This window comes from Diadema antillarum, unplaced genomic scaffold (assembly GCF_040938485.1).
Source record: "Diadema antillarum isolate AM-2024a unplaced genomic scaffold, OU_Dant_1.0 seq00000550_RagTag, whole genome shotgun sequence".
NCBI classification, from domain to species: domain Eukaryota; kingdom Metazoa; phylum Echinodermata; class Echinoidea; order Diadematoida; family Diadematidae; genus Diadema; species Diadema antillarum.
The window spans coordinates 850,851-863,143 of NW_027271495.1; positions in this window are offsets into that span (position 1 = coordinate 850,851).

Sequence of the window (12,293 nt, forward strand, 5' to 3'; positions counted from 1 at the left end):
TTCACACCTGTTCTTCCAGACGGCTATTCTCAAACTTTTTTGCCTACATTTTACACAGTCCCTCTTTCAAAAGTAGTTTCTCAAGATATCACTCAGGGTCGTTCACGTTGGGTGTATTTTTGTGTCAATGATGTCGCAGCAGTATGAGTTCGCGGATCAGCGAGCGAAAGTCACTTGAACTGCACGCGGAACGAGGCATGCAGCTCGCATGCAGCCAGCGAAACGGGATCGGGAAAGGATGAGCTTCGTGTATGGGAATGACGAGGTACATGCCAGTACAGTGTACGCAGAATGCACTGTATCATGTCCGCGAGAAGGAACACCTCGCTTCTGCTTCTATTACACGATTTTTGTGTGTGCCTAGTGGGCAGAGTGCCTTATGTACGGCACTGGGGCAGGGGAGGGGAAGGAAAGGGGAGGGGAGGGGAGGGGGAGGCAGGGGCAATGATCAGATCCTGAGACGGGGGCAGTCCCCCCCGCCCCACAAAGAAATTGGAGGAAAGCATATCCCCCTCCCAAATAATTCCCGAGATGTGGACTATTTTCTTGCTTTGTTGCAACCCCCCCCCCAAAAAAAAAAAAATGTCCAAATATTTCACCCAAAGTATGCACCGATTGCTGAATTTCAATTCTGAAAACGATCTCCCTCGCGTGGGAGGGGATACCCCCTACCACACGTACTCTCCCCCGTTCGGTCCTTTTCCCATAGACTCAATACACTTTTATTAGATTAACAGATTTCTAATTCATCAAGTGTGAAGATCTGTCACTGCAGTTAAATAAAAAAATATATATAAAAACGTTCCGTCGGGTGGGAGGGGATAACTCATTTCAATTAAATCTTTGCCCACTTGGTTTCCCTCCATAGATTTAGTACACTTTTGGGATTGACAATGTTTCCCAAATTCCATCAAAAATGTGTTTATTTACGAGATATTTTTCATTTGAATTCCAAAAATGCGAAAGATCCCTTGTATGCAGGGCCGTTGATCCTAGAGGGCAAGGGGAACAAATATGTCATTTTGTTCTCCAAGCAATTCCCCAAATTTGGAAAATGTTCTTGCTTTTGATAGAAAACTGTCCAGATATTTCACTCATGTTATCATGCACCAGTTCGTTGAATTTCCGTTCTGAAAAAATGCAAAATTTCCTTTGCGTGGGAGGAGGATACCCCCTCCCACATTCTCCCCCGTTAGGTCCCCTTCCATACACGTATTCCACTTTGGAGATTTCAGAACATTTATTAAAAAGTGTGCACCAGATCTATCACTTGACCTGTGAGGTCAAAATCCCCTTGTCGTAACCCCGAACTGGCGTATAGGTTCCCTCATCATCTTTTATCATACCCTTCCCCACTCGGTTCCTATCCATACAGATTTAAACTCGGCACACTTTGGTGATTGAAGGTTTTCCAAATACTGAAAAAAAAATGTACATGAGGTCGAAAATGCAAAATCTCCCTCGTGTGGGAGGGGTATACCTCCCACACCCTTTCCCCGCTCTGTCGCTCCGCTCCCTCGCACAGGTCTTCCAGTTTTGCTCCCAACACCTTACTGTGAAAACAGATCGACACGGACGACCCCCCCCCCCCCCCCCGGGGGGGGGGGGGGGGGGTGGTGAGGAGAGGAGGAGTCTAGAACCGTGAAAGGCATGGCCATGGTTCAGGGTTCAGACTTTTAACTTTATACATCACGGAAAATATACAAAATCACACTAAATATACTATAACACAAGTCATGTCAGTATGATCATCATTCGTCAGTCTTCCTTGTCAAATACTGTTTTCAATGTTCATAATCACCACTCTTATAAAGCACCCCCCCCCCACACACACACACACACAAAAGAGAAACAAAAGCGTTTTGTGAATCTTGGTAGAAAATAAAATCGTCGTGCATACACAGAATTTAAATGAAAATACGACTAGACCATAACGCGAATGCAGCATATAGAGATCGCCCTTACTGTCTATTTTAATATAAGAATGATCTTTGAATGCAATAAAGGGGAGCCCCAAACTAATATTGGATAATATGTTAATAGATTTTACATGGCGGACTTGGGCCTTGTGTATCGATGACTCGATTGGGTGCAGCGCCCTCTTTCGGTAAACATAAACCGCACAGAGCACACTTACATCTCACAGACTACACAGAATAATGACTGTTGGTATAACTATAATAAACAGCTAGTCATCAGACTTGGATATCACTGTTGTTGTTGGGTCTCTGATTTCGACACCTGTATGGGTTTCAACTGGGAAAATAACCGAGGTCGAAAGATTTTAAGAGAATCTCATTTTTTTAATGAAAAGGACACATCCCTTCTACTTGTTACTGATATTATAAGTTCAGAGTAATTTCATTTTCCTTTCTTTATGAAAGCGGTACGTTAATATTGCTCCTTTACTATGCTATAAAACTGAAAATGATATGTTGAATTCTCTTTTATCTTTTATTCACATCGTTGTTCTGCAATGAGGTCACGAATTGTTGTGGTCTCTGCTTATCCAGCGATGGCAAAACCAACATTAAAAGTTCATATTTTTTTTGTGTGTATATGGATGGTTTGATTTTCCTCAGACTTGACTGATCAATGTGATCTAATGATTACTGCATTGAATCAATCTACTTGTGTAATGTTTGGATCAAATTCCCTAATTCGTCGTCGTCGTCGTCTTCCTCTTCCCCTTCCTCTCTTCTTCTGGTGAAGTCGGTCTCCTTTCATTAGCTGAATATTCTTGCAGACTGTGTGTGTTCACCGTCATAGCATCCATCCATTCCACTGTTATCTACATTATTTAGTGCAGTTTATTTATATATTATTATAATAAAAGCACAGTCAGCAACCGTCAGTCGATTACGGAAGGCTCCCACATAAAAACTACAGAGTGTGATGGCGTTGCAACAATTTTTTAGGACATGACGTAAGGAATTTCAGCTCTTTACTGTTAAACGAATAACGATGCGATTCTGTTAGTTCTCGAGTCTGGTATCTGATAGGAACTTCTTGGGTGCCTCTCGTCGACTGGGTAACCTGTGTAATCTTAATCATAGTCCTATGCCAATTAAGATGAGAAAGATTATTGTGTACTAGTATTTTGTAAATCATGGTTAGCCTGTCACCTCTGCGCTGTTGCAAAGTGGTCCAATCAAAGTTCTTGCAGCATTTTGATGACGCTTGAAGTATACAAAAAAAATGTAAATAGAGAAGCCGCATTTGTGCCAGTGTGCACAAATTTCACACATATACCTATGGACAGCTAATTAATGTGGCTTGCAGAGGATCAAGGGGGCGTTGAGGAAAGTTGCAATCAATCTCTTGCGATGGGTTGCAAATATGCAACTGATATTTGCAAATCGATTGCGACTGGGCGCTGTTGCATAAAACCCTTACCGCTGGACTTACCGCTCCTTTCTAGCAATAAGTCTTCAAATTAGCAGTGAATTTTATAATCCTTGATGCTGATTGGCTGTGATGCCTAATTTTCACGGTAGTTACCATTGAAATTCAATGGTAAGTTTTATGCAACTTGGACTTTCTTGCAAGTGATGGGGAAACCAGCAAGGTAATTCAACGCTCCTAGACGAGACCCCCCTCTCTATTATATCCTACCAAACAGTGCAGTGGATTCATTACCCCAAGGCGCGTAGACATCATTGCGCAATGGCGCGGCTGGCATGCTTCAGCGCGTTTGCTGATCTAGTATTACGCGAAGGCACCAAGACCGTGCATGTGAGGATGGGGTGGTATCGGTTGGCGCTTTGAAAAGTTGTGAATATAAATACAGTAAAAGATGCAGAAACCTAATCTGAACCAGGATTAAAAAGGCAGCCTTTGTTTGTACTCCGCCACTTGAATCAATCTAGCTGTTGTTAAATCAAACAGCTGATTTTTGTTGTTGTTCTTCAGACAGTGTGTTTGTACCGTTTTTCGTCTGCTCATTTCCATGATCTCGCTCTCCTCCCTTTCTTGCAATCATGCCGCTATGTCAGGTTCATCCATCAGAGAAGCAAACTGATTGCAAAGACACGAAGAGACCGGAGGAGAGAACAACAACCAAACACATCAAAGGCCCGGAACATGGAAACAGGACTAAACATAAACACGGTAAGTGAGCAGCAATCAAAGAGGAACCAAAGATGGTTCGCCATCATTCTTATTTTATACGTTTTTATCTGGAAGACTCTGTAGGGGTGTTCTTCAATATTAACAAGTTGTCGCAGCCGTTCCTGAAACGAAGGATGTTACAGCTTCTACAGGAGAGAATTGTATGCATTATCTTAATGTCAATATTATGTGTAAACGTACTGTTGATAGAGTAATATGTATGTATGTATCTACATTGTATATGTATATAATGTATGCGTGTATATGTTTGTATGTGCGTGTGTGTGTGTGGTAAAGCCTGTAACAGTTACAATGGCAAAGGACTGCGGTTTAACATCGATCATAAAGAAAGTAGTCCTCCCATACGCATTATGGAAATAATATTATTTCTCCCATTTCTTTTTTTTTTTTTCATGACAGTCTACCGCGGGAACTGGAATCGTCAGTCATTCGGCCCTCGGGCATCTCGACAGGTTGACAACATCATCATCCCCCAGAATGTTCTGCAGCAGGACTCTCTCGCTCAGGGTTTCGATCACCTTCCGAGAGTCGAGCTCCTTCGCCTGTCGACGTCCGTATGGCAGTCGTGGAGGAGGAGGATGAAGAGCACGAAGCAGAGGAGACAGGGCGCGTTTGTTGTGAGTGACAAACGTGATGTCATAAGATCCTTATCCTCTTATCTCTGTCTATTCATTCCTCTCTTATCATCCCCAACCCTACGATTTTGATAATCTTAACGTGTTGAATTTAATTTTGTTTCTAGATTTTTGTGTGATCTAGTATGTCGAAAAGATGATTAGTGATTGCTAATATCATAAAATGATATTTACGGGTGCAGCATATAAATTTTTGTAGATGTCTGTACGCTTTGTTCTATGAATAAAAAAAAAATACTTTGTTAATCGTAAGTTCTGCATTTTCGTGCAGAATCATCCTAAATCACTTAAAAAACCTTAAAAACATTGTGTAAAACATCTGAGTATCGATAAGAAACTGTTGACATTTTCAATGCCACGAAGTCAGCTAATCTGAAAAAAAGTCGCCACTTACGTCGTCTGCGCAGCAATATTCGTCAAATGTTATGTATTGATAGGGTTGGTATAGAGACATCCTTATCTAAACTAGTCAGTGTTCAATGTGGTTAAAATTACCAAGAATATTTCATCAGCTTCTTCTACGTCTTCGAACTGACGGTAACAAAAACATTCAAGGTGTTTTAAAGAAAAAACAACAACATGAAATTGAAATGAACGAAAATAAAATGAATGGATAGAAGATGATCACAATTATTAAAAAGCAAGCTGAAATTCTAACGAGTTTTTATTTCTATTTTTTAGAGCGCTATCTCAATTTAAAGTAAAAGAATCTAAGAGGTAATTTCTCATGAGAACCAATGAACAAACAAGCCATTAAAAGGCTCATCTGCGCCGATAAACCATCTTACCATGCATCTTTCTATGGATCATCTCATTTTTGCCATCGCCAACAACATGCCATGCATGCAATTCACCCAATATTTTCGTAGGGCGAAACTGCAAGTACATCCTCTCGCGTCGATAATAGGTGCATGTGGCACTACCGCGGTCGCTCCCTCCCCCCTCCCCCCCCCCCCCCCCCCCGTCTCCCCAGACGCTGACTAGTTCTCCAGACCACACCACCCTGCCTTGAGATAATGTTGTCTTAGGCTCATAGCTCTGAGTCTAAGCAGTATGCTATTAAAATAATGTTGCAATTACAACGTTTACTTGCAAGTACATGAAATTGTTTTGAATTGAATTGAATTGAATTCATTTGATTTGATTTGATTTGATCTGATTTAAATTGATCTGATTTGATGGATGGATATACATCACATGATGATTTAAGAAACAAATGCCATTCTCGAGCAAGTTCATCGCTCCGGCATTCACCCCCATGCCTTCTAGTTTCAAACGCTGCGTGACTATTAATGTTTTAATTTTGGGCATCGTTTGCCATAGTTTCTTCACCCCCCCCCCCCGTATTTTAGTATGTATCATCATGTATATTATAACTACATTTCTTCACATAATGTGTGTGGTGTGTGTGTGTGTGTGTTTGTGTGTGCAAGTGTGTGTTTAGAAAGCGAGAAAAGAATAAATAATTTATAATCACATCCGCAGATTGTTACACGGGAGGGGGAGGGGCTGAGAGATGAGAATTTATAGTGATTTGTCATGCGCAGGCTGCAAGAGCTTCTTTCTAGGGAATGTAGGCCTGTGATAGTATTAAGAATGTGAAGTGGAGACAATCGAACGTTGGCGTTTATTAATACTCAAGTTTTTATCTTTGTCCTTTTTCATCTGATGTAATCCTTCAGATTTCTACTCTTCAAATTTCCAGTATCTTTCACTTCTATATCATTTCAACCATTCATACCTGTATTTGCACACCGTAGAGAATCGCCTAGATAGCCGTTGCCAAGGTGGTGGTGGTAGTGTGTGTGTGTGTGGGGGGGGGGGGGTATCAGTAGTCGAGAAAACTGGACTACTCTCTCTGGTGACAGAGATCAGTGGGTGCGTCACATTTTCGCATAAAGAGGGCGGTATTGAATATTGCAAAGCAACCTTGGCGCTTTATTACATTCATTGACTGTCATGTTTGTCATCATTGATTTCTTATACATGTCAAAATGGTTCGTAGACGAGGAGGTGAACAAAGGTTTGTCGCCATTCACATCAGATCAATTCCCAAACGTTTATGCGCCCCTCCACAAATAAAGGCAGGGAAACGATAACTCGTGTGAAGATTCGGTATTGTGTCCGAAAGACAATTGTTGTCTTCTCGCATGGGCATTGTGCTGAAAAGAATGCATCAACACATTTGAAGCCCTGCACAATCTTTGCCAGACCATCGCCCATGCAATCTCCCTTCAAAATGACAAAAGGAACAAACAAGACCTAATAGTAGGGGACAAAATGTACTCAAGTTTTCCTTTCTACTGCACAGTACTCATCAATAGCATGAATGATGAAATGAGTTACAAAATTTTGCCAAAGAGCCAACGATTTGATGGGTAAAAATTAACGTTACTTGTAGCAGAAGATAGAAAGCAACTTCACTTGCGATTCACATTGGTAACATAATAGGGTACTTGATATTCAGAGGTGTTGATATTTTTCTTTTTCATCGTTTTTCATTCATTGCAGATCAAAAGAAAATGTCTTTTATCTTTAGTACACCACTTATTATTCGATGTACATTGCAGGAAATGCTTTTCTTGAGAATTATAACGATAATTATATTCTCCAAGCTTGCAATGGACTTTCAAAACTCAAAACAGTCTTATTCTAATCACTCTATACATTATTACGTGGCATACTATGGCTAAATTCAGCAACTGCGCAGAGTGATATACTTGTTTTTCATACGCCTAATGTAGTTCTGATTCTAGAGCATTACCATAGGAAAACGAAAACGATTTTAAGTTCTTGAATGATGTGATTGTATCATTCATTGTCGGAGAAATTGTTCGATGAGCGTGTTAACACAGGTGACATTGAATAGCGGTTGGGAAGACAATAATCGTCCGATATGATTTCAGCTTTTGTCCAGAGCTTAAAGGGATAGTACAGTATTGGTGGAGATGAGAATTGGGCTTTTAACTTTTTGCGAGATACCAAGAAAACACTTATGATATAGTACAGAGCATATCATTTTAAGAGGAATTCAAAGTTTATTTGATGAAAATCGGGTTTGGAATGACTGAAACATCCAAAAACAAAGTAAAACAAAGCGATCGTAATAAAGTGTGGGTCCCACACTTTATTAGATATTTTGGATATCTCAGCCATTTCAAAACCAATTTTCATCAAATAAACGTTGAATTCCTCATAGAATTACATGCTCTTTCATATTTCATAAGAGGTTTCTCATTATCTCACCAAAAAAAAGTTAGAAACCTGAAATTAGGTCTCAACCAAAACTGTACGATCCCTTTAAGACATCGTTTCATCGTCATAATTTCTACCATCATATCGGAATACCAAACATATTGATCAGTTTGATAGAGGCATTATCATTAACAACGTCATCATCGTCGTCACAAATGATATTTTATGAGAGCTTAACATTTCATGTTCGTCTTCTGCATGTTTGGACATGTTTGACTTTATTATACCAAAGTCAAATTTGCACACACACACACACACACACACACACACACACACACACACACACACACACACACACACACACACACACACACACACACAGACACAAGGAAGAATGGCCGAACGAAACCAATGATCACACCACAAGTATATTATGCGTTGCCATGGTGATATTATGTCACCTTTTCGAGAAACGCATAACGAATAAAGGTGTTATCACTAACTCTGAAAGTCGTTATAAACATCGTCAAAGCCAACGTCATATCGACACTGCAATACGATAGGCTTCAGTCCGTTACGTCCCTTTCCCCTCTTTGCCGATGACTTTCATTTGCGATCGGTTGCTCAGCGGAAGCTGGCAAGGGTGCGTCCAGGCGTTGAGTGTATCGATTGAACCCATGTCAGCCTGAATGCGATGAATGGGGGCATAGTAACAACCAGTGGGGCGTACACAAATAGCGATCGATTCCGATGAGGGTAGAAGTGTACAGGTTACAGTATGGCTTCGGAGAACTGTAAGCCTGGTCTCGCAATCTAATAGGCAGGGGGGGGGGGGGGACCAATGTGTGGGGACCCCCAGTTACCTTACAGCTAGAAGGCGTAGTCATTACTTTACTTTTCTGATTTTTTCCCGTCTGACTTCCTTATAAACCTACTTTTCCTTCTCCGCCTTTGTAACCTACTTGTCCGCTTATCCTCCTATTCCTTCTGCAGCTCTTCCTTCCCATCCTGCACAGCATCTTTCTCCCTCATCATCTCCTTCCATTCCCCTCTTCTCCCCACTCCTTCCTCCTCCTTTCCTTCTCCTTTCCTCCTCTTCCCCTCCTCCTCCTTTTCCTCTCTTCTTCCCCTTCTCCTCCTCCTCCTCCTCCTCCCCCTCCTCCGCGTCCTCCTCCCCATTTTCCACCCTCTCCTTCTGGATTCATTTTTATTATCAATTTATCTTGAGTTATGTGCACTGAAAATATTTTCCACCGGCTGTATAAGCGGAAACGGTAATCGCTAGAAAATTTCAGGTAGGGATTCAAATGACAGAGGCCCTTCATTCTAAAATGTCCCACTGAGAATAAACAACTGATAAGCGATGCAATTAGCTGGGTGGCGAATATTTCGACTAATCATGAAAAACTAAAATGAAGGACTGTTTCAGACTTCATTTTGAACACCGTACAGCATGGAAAATGAATGATGGAGAAATAATGATCACAGTGCAATTATGACATTACTTTGTGTATCACGTCATGATATTGTAATGAGGCCTCAGCGTCCAAAGTTCATTTTCAAACAAATACAACCATCTATTTTCATTTCCTTGTGAGTTGGCATCCCCTTTATTACATCCCTTTGTCCCCAATGCCGCCCCCTTTGCAGAATTCGACCCTAATCTGCCCCTCGTCTTTAACTCTCTTCATTCCACTGTTCAATATCTCCCTTTTCACTCTGCCCCACTATCCATCCGTTAATCCCCTTTGAATAAAATGTTTTTGTTGATTTCGTGGAGAATGCGTGAGGCTCAATGGATTTCTGCTTGATACAGTGATCAGCGTGCGTGTGTGAAGAGCTTCTGTTTTCGCTGATCAATGGGGCGATTTTGATACCGACTGTTGCGAGTGTTAGACGTGTAGCGGCATCCTCTTCGACTACTATTCGATTGCCCGGTCGCCGTTAGATTTAGATGTGGCGATGTGGAGAGTATATTCCAATGATCTCGCTTCCCTTTTCCGAGCTGGCATCCATAGTTGTGCATCACACGCAAGTGTATTTGACTTCGCGAAGGACCTACAAGAGCACTGGTAAGTTTTCAAAGATTCTTCTGTTGTTTCAAGAGTGTAGGTCTACGTATGTTACGCTGGAATGTCGAATCGAAGTAATACATTTCTGTTTATCGACATGATAGTTCTCTCACTTCGTTGATACGATAAGACTTAAGTGAAAGTTATGTTATTTTCGTGAGCCAGTGTTTGCAGATGTTAAATTTGAAAAGATTTTAGCCTCCAGCAGATCTACGAGTGCACATTTTATTTTTGAAACATACCTCTTCTATTTGGCCAATTGTTAAAGAACCAGTATACCATCCATCCAATGTATACAAGTGTAGCTTAATGACAAGAAGAACATGTGCTCTGGTACATTAGCTTTTTCCAATGGACCTGTCCCTACGCGACAAGCATAATAACTGCTGCAGATCAGATTTAATGGTGACTGAGTTGAACCTGATCACTCACGATTAGTATACTGTACTTGGTACATTTTACTTAGTTACGAATTTTTAATGTATCCCACTTTACAGGTGGGACGTGGATTAACGCCATACTGAATTGAAAGTTGAAAGTGTCATACATGTAAGAAGTCTCCGTGGAGATTTTCGCCAAAAGCATGTTCGGCAAACTGATAGGATGATGTAATTAAGGTTTCACATTGGATTTGGATGGATGCGACAACGTCCTTACAAACGCGCCACATAACGCGCATACAGCATGTAATATCCAATTGACAACACTCGTATAACATGTATATCCAACCGAGCATTGTTCATCGCTGTGATAATTGTGTTTGGACACTGATCAACCATGAATTACAATTCCCTTTTCGCAAAGACCATAGGATTGTAACTATTCATTAAAGGACTACTCGGACAACTAAAAGCTACACGTATAAAATTTTGTAGAGTATGATGTAAAAAATGTAGAAGAGAAATACACGTGTACTTTACTAGGCGCCTACTAGTAGTTGTAACGGCGGCGCGGCGGCAGCAGGAGTAGTAGTAGTAGTAGAAGTAGTACCACGACTTTCAGTTACTACATTAACTTGGTGATGATAATGTTAAGGAGAAGAAGAGTGTGTGACGCGGTTGCTGGTTATGATAGTAGTGTAAATAAAATACAATTACCCAGCACATACAACTTGAGTGTTGAAATTGCGCTGGGTGGAATTTGAGCTTGAAACCCCCTGTCAATTTATATCATGGCCCATGTGAATCAAGTTTGTTTATACGTGGAAACATGGAAGTGACATAGTTTTAAGAGATATGGTAATTCATTTATCTAGCAATTCAGACTTCGCTGCTTATCTATCAAAACATTCGTTTATGAGCATTCATATCACTCATGTCTCTACGGCGAATAAGTTACAGGTGTGAGATCTAGGATTGCTACTGTATACAGTGGTATCCACCGAGGTCAGTGGTGGTATCCCGATTGCGATTTGGGTATTGAGATGAGAGCGCCACCTCCTGTCAGTGTTTAGGAGTTTTGTTCGTGGCAAACAGAGGTGCAGGCTGGAATGATGATAAATCTAGAGCAGCTTCATCTTGTGGAATGCAGGTCACATTTCATAAATATTGTGCGTCTGAGGTCTGTTACACTGTATGAGAACATGGGCCTTTGTTTTCATGATAAGGAATTCTAAATCTCACATTAGACACACCCCTCACCCCAAAAGAAAAATTCCTCGCAGATTTGAAATTTACGATGTCATTTTACCATTTAAGATGGTGTTTACGAGACAAGTATATTGACACTGCACAGAAACGACGATTTTTCCTTGGCATATGTTGATCAAAAATAAAAATTTGGACCGTGATGAAATAACGCATTTGAAAGATTTCGAGAAGAAACATGATAATTTATGACCAAATGTAATGTCGATTTCACTAACATGTTAAAATAATGTCAAAATGATTCATTAACCCCCTGTCCCGTTTGTTGTTGTTGTTTTTTTTTGCTTCTCTACAGGGTACTCTTTGGTTATTGTTTCATTATAGTGCCACTGCATCCTCAAGGACATTCGATGTTTCTCGGTGTCGACATTACGTAATTGACAATGCCACTCGCCACCTATTTATGAGTTAACAGGGGACCAGAATGTCCCCAGGTTCAGAGCCCGGTATGATGGAATCCTGTGACGGAGGTCCGCTAATGAAGTGGAGATGGTGTACATTACAGTGTGTTAGATTAGTTGGTGTGGAATCATCGTAAATTTAGAATAACCATAATAATATTATACAATACGTATAAAACGCGTACATCTCTGTATGATCAGTGCGTATAGTCA